The sequence below is a fragment of the Dermacentor andersoni genome, chromosome 11 (assembly GCF_023375885.2).
Source record: "Dermacentor andersoni chromosome 11, qqDerAnde1_hic_scaffold, whole genome shotgun sequence".
Taxonomy (NCBI): Eukaryota; Metazoa; Arthropoda; class Arachnida; order Ixodida; family Ixodidae; genus Dermacentor; species Dermacentor andersoni.
Window position 1 is genome coordinate 44414416 of NC_092824.1, and position 12479 is coordinate 44426894.

At 44.8% G+C, this 12479-nt stretch overlaps 1 protein-coding gene across 1 annotated transcript in view; it reads left to right on the forward strand.

Annotated features, from left to right (window-relative positions):
- The window catches only part of LOC129381556 (phospholipid-transporting ATPase ABCA3-like), a 62913-nt gene that overhangs the window by 38062 nt on the left and 12372 nt on the right, over window positions 1-12479 (forward strand). The gene's annotated exons all lie outside the window — the stretch shown is intronic.

Here is a 12479-nt window from a genome sequence, read left to right on the forward strand (position 1 = left end):
TACCACTCAAGCCTTTCTGGCGGCTGAGCAAATGAAGTCGCAGGCTTTATTCAACATGGCGTCGACGTTCAATATGGCTATCCTCAATTACTTTTCGCAGACTTCGCTCACCGCCGTCTCTCCCAGTGTCATCTCTTACGCTACTCGCTCCTGCTAGACACAACACAAACACGCAGCAACCTTAATGAAGTATCACTTACACGCTAGTTGACACGCTGTCTATGTATATTTCCGCTGAGCACCGGGATTGGAGCGTGGTCCTGTCTGTGGTGACATTATCCGTCTACAGCCTCGCTCATCAACACCGCTCGTTACTCGTCACGTTTTTTTTTTTTTTTTTTTTTTTTGTCGGCGAGAGCATAGTGTATTTCCTCTGAATGTGCTTTCGGCTTTAGGTGTGACCTTGCACGCACGCTTATTCCGTTGCGTTGACGGCGACCGTTGTCGTCAGGCTGCCGCCTCATTCTGAGCTTCGCAGTCACCAGAGAGCACAGAAAGCTGTCTTAACAAACAAACCACCAGGATTCGAGCCCATCTCCCAAATGCACCATCTTGCATTTGGGAGATGGGCACGCTAACCATTACACTACCACCTGCCTCCACCAATTTCTGTTTATCTGCCTTCCCACTTCACGTTTTTGCCTCAGACGCAGGCAGAACGGATGCAGAACGAAAAAAAAGTAAAGATTGCTTGATCCGCCACCTGACACATGACCTTAACTTTGACAGGTTATTCGCATTGGAGCGCAAGTAGGCTTGCGGATGCGTGCAGATTGTGGGTCGCCTTAGCTTTATTGTAAATTTGCTTTCACCGGCTCTTTTCAGCTAGAACTGAAATGCCCGACAAAAATGAGGCCAACCGTTGAATATTTTTTTCTTGTTTTCTAGGTTTAAACCAAAAACTCTCATTTACACAAATAGTGATTTTTTTAAGAAGTGGCACAAGGATACTATATTTCGAGGTCATTTCGTTGTGTCAATACGGGCCCGCACCAGGTATCGACGAAAGCGCATTACAGTGCCGATGCACGCGGCAGGTTACTGAATGAAGAAAACAGGAAACGACTGTGTTTCAGTTTTCGCAACATATTGTACACAGAACACTAGGCACCCACCACCATGGCATTTTATTTTTGACTACAGCGACACACAGTGGCACACTGATATACTTCCTTAAGGGGTTTCATTTTATTTTTCCATCGCAGAACCGCAAGCGCAGGTTGCGTCGCGCGTATACCACAGCCACTTACTGTGGCCGCGCTCCTTTTTCTCTAACAATGTGGCCCCCGGCGGCTTCACGCGCTCCCGTAGGTGGCGGATTGGACTGTCACTCCAGAAGTTTAAATAGATAACCTCTTTGCATAGAAACGACGGCATGATTGTTAACATATTGTTGGCTTGGATATGTCTGGCACGACGCCCAAGACCCTGTCTTCAAACGCGTTCTTATGTTTGCGTTCGCGTCTCTGTCTTGAAGGGACGCGCACCCTAACTTGCTGCAGTGGTGCTTGCGTTGAGCGTATGTAAGGCGAAAAACGCGGTTCTAAAATGTCTGTTCACTAACTTGTGCAGTAAACCCATGTTTACAGTATTCACACAGTATAGTAGTAGTATAGTAAGAGTCACGAGTATGGCATCCGTAACCGCAAGCGTCATGTTATAGTCGTAACTTGTCGGGACAGCGTAGTTGTAATCCACAGGCCCTGCCACTAAGGAATACGTGGCTAGGCATGGCTGATGAATAAGTAATTGCGAAGATTGGTTTTCAGTAAAGGTTTGTTACCAAGAACAGCGGGAGCTTATACTGCCGCAAAGGACGGATGCTGGGCGGTGACTCCAATCATTTACTCGGCACATCACGCATCTACACTGGAATTCAACTGGTTTCACCAACTCTTGCTTATATTCTCTCGCCCCAAAGCTGCGACTTCGCCTGCAACCCGGGCGTCAGCTTTTCCCCTTTGTCCCCCGCTTCTTTCCCAATCTGCTAAGACGTGCTTCCACTGATGCTTGCTCCTCCTTTTTCTCAATAAATGAAGGCATTCATTAATGCATTCTTAAGTTACTGCAGAAAATAGCGTGTCTTTATCTCCTTAACCACCCTGTCCCTCACCTTGACTCTCCCATCGCAAATCAGTTTCTGTGTTGCAAATGCCTGGGCGTCACATATACAATTTTCTAGGAATGGCCAGTAGCACGGCGGGCAATTTTAGACGGGTTACGAGACAGTATATAGAACACCTTCTCTGCCATATCCACACTCAGTGCTCTGCTTCGTGAGCTACTATTAGCCGCTACGACGAAGTACGAAATGAAAGAAACCTAGCTGGGCTGGTCGCGGGCAGCTCTTTTTGTGTTCGTGATGCGGCGATTTGAAATATATATATTCCTTATCTAAGCCTAAATGACAGCGATATAGGCGAGATGAGTTACGGTAGCTCGTTGGCCCGGACTAACGACGCTCTTCACGCAGCACTTTCGTCTTATGTGTGTTTGCGAACGGGAATGAAAGACAGGAGGGTAACACGCCTTCCTGAAATGAAACATTCGGAATAACCCTTTGTTTGGAGGTTGGACATATGTCTAGGGTCCCCGATACGAACCACCTGCAAGTCTGTATGACCTTGCAAAGGGGAACTCAGATAAAACGTTGTCAAACGTATATGCTTTTAATTATCATAAGTATGGCTTTATATAAATTCCTTACCATGAGGTGAAAGCGACCAATAAGCATTTAAATTTTCTGTGTTATTAAAACATCGTGTTAATAAAAGGTAGCTGTGCTTTACAGCCCCCCAAATTAAAAAAGTAACTTATGAAAAATAAATTGGTGCGGTAAATGTGCAAACGCAGACGCAAGAAAAGGCTATAGTCCGTTTCCCAGTATTCACTCAATGAAGATGCAGCACCTCTATACTCTCACGTTGTAGTAATGTCAAGAACAAAACACTTCCGAAAGAGTCAGTCACGAATGTTACTCACTATAAGATGAGCTTGCGCTGGAAAAGAAAATAACACTCAAACATAACGATGGCTGCGCGCAAAGTGCTTCCTCTGATTCCGATCTACGGATCAAGGCGTCGGTTCGTCAGATTGGAATGCTCGTACATTGCAGCGAAATTTCGGGTCGTCAAATGTGATGGAGAATGTACGCCAGTATTCGCTTCACGCGCGCAATCTGATAAGATAACGCTCTTTCGCTATTGAATCCGTGACAACATACTGGATATTAGAAACACATGCAGGCGCATCTTGAACTAACTGATAACTTTGGAAGTGTGGTTAGACGCTAAAAAAAGCCCAAGCCCCACCCCTTAAAAAAAGAATACAGTTGCTTTCAATATTAGCTGAAACATAATGCTTGTGGTTTAAAAAGGGCCCCCAACACTGCACAGCGACGCCGACATACAGGAAATTCAAGAGCGAACCACTTTCCAATTACTGGTATTTATCAAACCAGCATATCGTGGTTCAATGTAGTCCTGTAGTCCAGGGGCCAGTTCCACCAGGGTACTGTGTCGGAGCTCATGTTTCATGTGAGCCTTAACTGTCACAAAATCACAGTATTTTTTTCTTTAGATCTTATCATTAGACAGCTAAAATACATCCAGCGAAACCCTCACCTTAATATTTCAGTACTTTTTGTTCTAACGTGCATATCCGTGCTTATCTATATGTTACAAAGTACTGAAAATGTACCCAATGCTTTCCTCCAGGAAGCTGTTTTTATTCCTTATGATGCCAGGAAACCGAGCCTGATGCCACCAACGCTCAGAAACCTAATCGGGAGCGCGCACAATGTTCTCACACACCTTGTGGGATGTGCCGTAGCGCTGAGGTGCTTCTTGTATAATGTATGAGAATCGGTTGTAAAGACAGACGTGCAAGGTTGGGCCATGTGCTTAAGCTCATGAAGTTTATTTGTGCCAAGATAACCTGTCCAAGCTTTCACACTTACTTTATGAGAAGTCTACAGCACCATCAATATGCCGGCTCCTTTTAACTGCACGAAACAAAACTATTGAAACGATACAAACAATGTTAACATCATTTTATCATTCGAGTATTCAGATTGGTAATCTCTAGATGGGCGGTGTAAGTTGAGAAGTTGTTTGCGTAATTAACAAAGCTACGTTAAATACATTTTTAGTAATGGTTCTTATGTGGCTAAAGAAAATGAGCAGTTTGGCGCCCGTCCTCGAGATTATGCAGCCAAGCGAAGAACTTTCGACTAAACATGCTTCTGTAAGAGCCATGCGAAAAAATTTTTCGAAGTAAACGCTCTTGGAAGGCGTAACTGACGCAGGAAAAGAACATCTGTAAAGCCACAGAAAGAACAGCAGTTCACGACGGGACTCAATGGAGGAAACGCACACAAACTGCGCTAACTTTAGGCGCTGTTCTTTATGTGATAATGTAGCAACTAGCCCGTCAGTCATTGCTTCCAAACCTGTAAAGTCAACCTGACCACATCTAGCCTTTTGTGATGCTGTCATCAATAGTATGGCCCCGTGAACATGTTCCCCGTGGCCACATAGTCACATTCCATTTTTATTCATGCTGCTTTCTCGAAGGCAAGCATTTTAAAGTTTTGGTGTCAATGCGGCAGTGTACGTGTGCCGCCGAAAGCTTGCTTGGTCGCAGAAGCGATGCATGACGGAATGATGGTGCAGATTTAGCGCGTCGCTGGCATCAAGACAATGCGCGGCCGCAAAGGGATGGAAGATAACGAAAGTAAACAGGTTGGTAGCTGCTCACGGAGCCGTGCCGATGGTGACGGTGCCATCATGACGAAATCTGAGGCGGCGATATTGATGGCTGCAGCGGTTTTTTTTGTTCTTTTATTCTTTTTTTTTTACAGCGAAGTCGTTAAGAGGAAGCTTTAACACGGGCCCTACTCCGACTCGGCCTATTCAAATAGATGTAAAACGCCGATACGCTTTTCTTAGATAACCCCTGGACCGATTTTAATGAAATTTGTTGGATTCGGGACAGAAAGGTAAATTCTAGTGACTATTGGAAGCGGAATTTCTATTTAGGGCTTGAATTTTTGTAAAAGATATTCAAAAATTCGGAAGTGCGAAAAGTACACAAGCACGAAGTTTACAAATTATTACCTCCGCATCAAGAACTGATATCGCGGTTCTGTAAACAGCATCCATTAGACAATTCAAAGCGGACAAATCCAATATGCCGATTTATATCTTACGTGAAGTCGTCACGTTGTGAACAAGGGTTGTGGAAAAGCTGTATTTCCATATCATTAAATTTTTTGAGATTCATGCGTAATATATCAATTTTGTCTGCTTTAGATGTGCTGTTAGATACAATGTACATAATTGAGACATCAGTTTTCATTGCCGAAAGAGAGTTCCAAACTTGATGGTTTCGTTATCTTAAAATTTGCGATTTTTGACAATATTGAATAAACAAATGATGACCTAAATCAAGAATTCGAAACCAACAGACACTAGATTTTAAGTTTTTGTTTTAAATGCAACAAACCTTGTCAAATTAAATGCAGTGGCTGTCGAGAAAAACGAATTCAACTTTTACATTTATTTAGATAGGACCACCAGAGCTAAAGCTTCCTCTTAAGGGCTACTTTCCCCACTATCGCGTCCGCGTGTAGAGCCAAATCCCGAAGATAGCGTAATACCGGCCCGACCCGCAGCGGTGGTGAAGCATGCGTTCAGCGCTCCCCATACGTAGGCTGATCCCGAATGTAACGCCATGCCGGGGAGACCCGCGGCGGAGATGAAGCAGGCGTTAAGCACTCCCCATACGTGGGCCGATCCCGAAGACAGCGCAATGCGGTGCTGACATACGGTGGAGGTGCAATTCGCCATTAAGGGGCCCACATACACAGCTTTGCAGGTCATGTTTCTTCACAGAGTGGAAGGGCACTGAGCTTTTTTAGTTATCCGCGTTTATCCTGCATGCGTCTGCGATCAAAACAAGAAGCAGGTATGCCTGGAAAATCTAAGGTGGTGGAAGCAGGTGGTAGCGGAGAAGTTAGCATACCCAGCCCCTGCACGTACTTATATCTGCATTGACATAGGTTCGTGGTAGTGATAGCGACCAAAGCTCTACTTTTTCTGCGTACTGTAGTCATTGTGAAACTAAGGATGTGGTTAGCATGCCCAGCCACTGAATGCGAATTGCAGCAGTTGCGAGTGGTGGAATCCCGCTGGGGCTGATTGTGAAGAAAGCTTCCTTTCTCTGTCCACTCTCGTGATGGTGAAGCTAAAAATGAGGAGGAGGCCTGACGGACACAACGTTGATCGTCACCATAACAGAATGGATGGACGATCTGCGGAAAGGACAAGGCACACCAAGTTTTTAGCACTTAACTTGTCCTACAGTAAAGCGCTACAATGGCAAGTATGCCCTCATGGGAATGGTAGACCGAACTGCTTCTCACTGCTAACACTGGACTGATACTAAGAAAATACTCCGTCCGCCGGCACCACGCCACACTGAAATCAGCAAAACAATGTCAGTTTATAAACTGATATTGCCAATTATCTGGTGTCCTCCTTGTGTGTGTGGAGAGCATACAGGTCCTGGCAATGAAATGGCAGTATCTTAGTTTTTGCTGCAGTTGCACACAAACAAAATTCTTTGAAGTGATCGGACAGCGATCTACCGGTGGAGAGGACCAACCCACAAATTAAAATAATTGCTGGTTTCAGATCTTCCAATGTACTTTACGCTTAGCTACCATCTGTTATATTTTTCTTTTTGTGCTCTTATAAAGAAGAAAACTTCACATTACTACAATATCAACAACCCTACACAAATAGCCTGGCTTTGAAGCTGTGACAACGCACCGCAATTTTGTGCATTTAGCACATGTAGTATTGGGGCAACACGTTTGAGCAATATGATTAGGTTTTCGGTCAAATCACTGTGACAGGTGGGAAAAACTCGTTGCCATGCCTGGTCGAAATAATACCATCTGAAATCTTATTTACTTATATTCATTTTTGAAAAATCACTATAACCGTTTATGCATTTGCTTCGTATGAGTTATATACTAGCTTGCCTCGTCAATCTCAAAAATGTATTCTCTTTTCGGGAGACGGCCTTCGTGAAAACCGACGCAACATGACAGTAAAACATCCAGCAAGGTTCTATCCAATGATGGGCGAAATTGTGCACTGAGAGCGTGTCGACTAGCGTGCGAGTGAAAGTTGAATTATGATCGTTGTAAGCTTGTGTTGCCTCTAGCACGAGAGTAGTGTTAGCGATGACATTGGTGTGAAAACGGTCAGCTCGGTCTGCGATTTGTTCTTGTGATCTCCACATTGAACGTCGCAGTTGTCACGGTGAGAATACTTCTGTGACATTATTAGCCCAGTGGGCTGGGAAGGCTCGAGTGGTAGCTCACCTTGAGGAGTATTAAGTAACAATTATTAATGCACGTACTCTTGCGATAATGAAAAAGATGCAGAAACACTACTGGTGTTGTCTAAAGATTCGTAAACGGGCCCCCAAATTTCAATTGGCCCACCCCCAAACATTAAATAGGCCCACCCCGAAATTTCAAGTTGGCACACCCTCAAATTTAAATTCGGCCACCCCCAAATTTAAAGTTGGCCACGCCCGATTTTCTTTTCTCCCAGCCTTAAACTTGGAGTTCGCACAATCCCCAATTTCAATTGGGCAACCCCTAATTTTGAAGTTGGTCCACCCACGAATTTCCATAAATCGTCCCCCAAATTTCCACTGGACGCACCCTAAAATTTAGGTTGGCCCACCCCCATATCGCCCCCAAATACAGATTGGCCCGCCTCCACAACACCACCAAATTTATATTGGCCCACTCCAATACCACCTGCAAATCGAGGTTGACCCACCCCCATATCAGCCCCAAACTAACACTGGCCCACCCCTCGATCACCTCAAATTTAGGATGGCCCACTGCAAATCATCCCCCAATATAGGTTAGTCCACCCATCACCCCCCCCCCCCCTATTCAGCTTGGCCCAGCCAAACATCACCCCCATGGTTAGGTTAGCCCGTCCCCATGTTACCTCCAAATTTAGGTTGGCCCACCCCCATATCATCCCCAAATCCAGGTTGGCCCAACGCCATATCAGCCCCAAACTTAGCCTGGCCCACCCCTCTATCACCTCAAATTTAGGATGGCCCACCGCAAATCACTCCCAAGTTTAGGTTAGCCCCCCTACCCCCCCCCCCCCGATTCAGCTTGGTCCAGCCCCATATCACGCCCATGGTTAGGGTGGCCCACCCCCCATATCACCCCCAAATTTAGGTCCTCCCACTCCCATATCGTCCCCAAATCCAGGCTGGCCCACCCCCAATATTCCCCCAAACTTAGGCTCACCCGCACCTATATCACCTCAAATTTAGGTGGGGCCACCCCCATATCAGCCTCAAATTCAGCTTGGCTCACTAACATTTCGCCCCAAATTTAGGTAGGGCCACTCCCATATCACTACCAAATTCAGCGTGGCCCATCTCTGTATCACGCCCAAATTTATGCTGATGCCACTTCCAATTTCAAGTTGGCCACCCCAACCCTTTTTTTTTATATATTTATATGGGAAATGCGTCAAGCTTTTGGCGTTACAGACACGATTTTGCACGATTTTGCACGATTTTCCTACTAAATTGCTGGGGTACTCGCCAAAGAATGCTGCGCATTAAAAGCAAATGCACCGAACGAAGGACACCATATGTTGATCCTAAATGCTGACGGCTAGCCAAGCTAGCTTCTCTGTAGAGAGACCGGGGCAGACACAGCACGGGACATTTATTCAAATGGTTTTTTACGGCCACACCTACGGATTGATACCACTTGGCTGTAGGAAACACATTAACAGTAGCTATTAATCCAGACGCTGCACATCTTCTCCTAGTTGGTGCATTTCTTATTTCGATGAATCTTTAGAAATAATTAACGTTCGGGCAGCGACTCAGCCTAGCAGACCCTTTGTTCCACACGAATGTTGCATAGGATTGGCACTGGCCACCGGGTGGCATTGGGGCACAGGTGGACGTGATTCGCTCGGAGTGTGTGCCATTAAGGACAGCCGAAAGTCGAAGAAAACGGACCTTCCAGAAGAACGCAAAAAGAATAGCCATTTTGTTCTCCCACGTTCCACGCTACAAAGCACGAAAGTTCTTTTTTCATAACACAAAGCCATGCGGAAGCTTCTAGTTAAGATGTCCAATGAATAAAATTTTCATAAAACCGGTGACTTAATGAACACGATACTGCTACGTTTTATGAAGGAAAAATAGAAAGCATAATATTTCCACAGCACCACTGGAAAACCGGAACCGAAAGCAAATCTTGAATTTTTTGTTTCTGCCATTTGATAGGAGATTATAAAACTAAGTCCTGTGCGGCTTTTAAAAAATGCGCTGCGGAAAAACCAAAACCGAAAGCAAATCTTGGGTTTTGCGATTCTGCCATCTAGTGAGAGACTATAAAACTAGGCCCTATGCGGCTTAAAAAAAAGTGCGAAGCGGGAATCGAACCACGGCAACCGCGACGGGATACGAAAGGTGCGCGCGATTCTACCACTCGGCCACGGCTTCCGAGGCTTCGCTCAATGGTACGCTTATGTTTTTATAGATACCACGTGAATTTTCACGACAGTGTTACAAAAAACGCTTTTGGGAACAGTGTTGCGCCATGTGTGGAGAGTCGAGATAGGCATCAATCGAAAGCTAAGTCTCCGGACTACATACGCTGCACTGCGTATTACGATAGACGTCATAGGTTAATTACAGGCACCGTTCGTGCCTCGAAAATCGAGTACAAATTTTCGTCGTTTCCATAGGCTTCCATTGCTAAACCTTTAATCGCTGTGGGAACAAAATTCTTACGTGCCATAGCGTGATCACTGCATTTGGATCGTGTGGATTGTCTTCCAGAACACGTCTGTCGCCTGCGTTTTTCGATAATCGACCTGCAGCTTTTGTTATTCGCGAAAAACCCGCTCGTTCCATTGAAAACGCGCTAGCTTCGTGCCGGGGCCGCTTGGGGCGCTAGTTGGTACGTGTCCACTAAAGCTGGATATGGTTGTGTTAGTTGTCTCTAGGTGACAACCGACAATTGTACAGATTGACATGATCATGACAAAGAAAAGTGCACACAAACGGCAGTGTCTATTTGCTATAATGCACTGTAGTACTTGGCTGTAAACACGTCGTACGCCGGCGCACATTTCTAGCACACACCGCATAGAACACATGCACGCTGCAGCGACAAGTGGATTTTCGAGGAATCTTCGTGGGTCGCATGATCAATACAGAAGGCACGGATGACAGGAGCGCAACCCGCTCACATTAAGCAGACTGAGACGAAAGCGAGATCCGGACGACACGGGTGTACACAGTTGCAAGGTGCACTGGAACATTGCACACTGCATATGTGGAGCTCGGAGAGTGCGTCAACAATATCTGAGGCTATAGAGGGGATGTTAACGACCGCAGGAAATTACTTTAAATGATGTGACGGTGCAGGTAGCACAAGGAGGAGCGGAAGACTTAATTAAATTGCGTCTTCCGCTTTTGAATATCCCACCATTGCCCACCATTACTTTTATGCTGGGCATGATGGAAAGTGCGCTGGGCATGACGAAAAAGATGGTGGGCATGATGGAATTCATCATGGCTGTACTAGGATGGTGGTTGCAGTGGTAGATGGTGGTATGTATTGGTGGGATACAAACCGGGTGACTTGCCTTAATGGTGGGCATGCGGAATGAATGATGGGTGTGCTGGGTGTATGGTGGTATATCTACTAGGTGACCAGTGTAAATGGCAGGTGAATGGTGTGAGTGCTGGTAGAATGGTGGGTGTACTGGGTGAATGGTGGGGTACACAGTGGGAGGACAATGTGTGAATGTATGTGACAGCGGGAACATAATAAGTGACTTATGGAATCGTATGATGTGATGTGATTCATTCATTTCCCGAGCAGTATCACTGTAGTCCCACTTTTTACTTATATAAGCGTATGTGAACATGTACTTTTCTAACATTTATTCAAGGTCAGTAGCATGATGGGAATCCTCATGGTAAACTTAAAATTTTTCTAATTTTCATGTGTAAGGAGTACAAACGGTAATCATACATGTGGCACAGAAAGAGACAATACGACATTGAAAAAGTTTTAAGAGTGATGACACAAAATGCCTAACTAAAATTCTAAAATAACTGAAAGACAATGTTCTCTGAGGCAGCCACATATTAATGAGCACTGTTGCACAATCGTTCTGCAGGCTATAGGTGATCAGCAAAGATTTCAAAAGTTAGGTTGTTTAGAATGCTTTCAATGCACTGTCTCGACCTCTGCATCTGTCTGTAGTTTCAAGATGCACCCACATGAAAAAAACGGCATACCAGTTTGGGGTATTCGAGTGTTTTTGGAGTAAACACTCTTGTGTAAACACTAGCGCAGTCTAGTGTTACCTGGTGTGCACACCAGGGTGGTCTACTGCCATCTGGTGTGAAGACTAGGATGGTGTAGTGCTACCTGGTGCGCAGGCCGTGGTAGTCTAGTGTTACCTTTGTGTGCAGATCACTGTAGCGTGGTACTTGTCTGACATGTATGCCAGTGTGTTGTGGTGTAAACTTAACATTTGTCCGCCAATAGTGCAAATAGGTCCTTTCTGGTTTGTGTATGATTGTTTTTAATACTAATTTGCCTGCTTTCAAATTAGCACAGCCAACGGATTCAAATTTATTTCTTTTTTTGATTGCTTCGACATACTGTAGCCCGAAAGTACAATTACAGAAGCGGAGAGTACAGAATACAAATTTAGCAAATAAATAAAACGAAAGTGAAATAAGATGCAATGCAAGACCAGTGGTTAAAATATAAATAGGCATTCAGCAGGTGACAAAGAATGAGCATGACCAGTATAGTATTCCGCAGTTCTATAGTATGGAAGAAAACATAATATGTCTCGGCGAAGTGACGAGAAGGAGACATATTAAGACACGATGGTGTTAAGTAGATGTAGGTCTAGAAGTTGTGGAAAAAACTTCAATGATTCAATGTCGCGGCAGGAAGAGAGTGGCGAACTGAATATTTCAAAGGAAGGAGTTTTTACGAAGGAAACAATCGCGTGAGAACTGTGCCTGCAATTTAGGATAGAAAACATGAGCTGCATTATGACATCGCGTACTACAATATTGAAACGAAAGATTCAGTGACCATGAAATTACGCATTGGCTTGTAAAATTTCAGGATAGATGACACAGCTATTCATAGATTGATAATGCATTATATATATATATATATATATATATATATATATATAAATATATATATATATATATATATCGAGAGAGAGGGCGAGAACTCGCGCCTGCTCGCCACTCTCCGCGGCCGCGAACGCGCAGTGGTGTGGCCTTAGGAATGCGGCGCGCGTTTTTAAGCGCGGCGCCTTACACGAGCTTATTTCCGAAAATGAGGACGTACCATAGCGCGT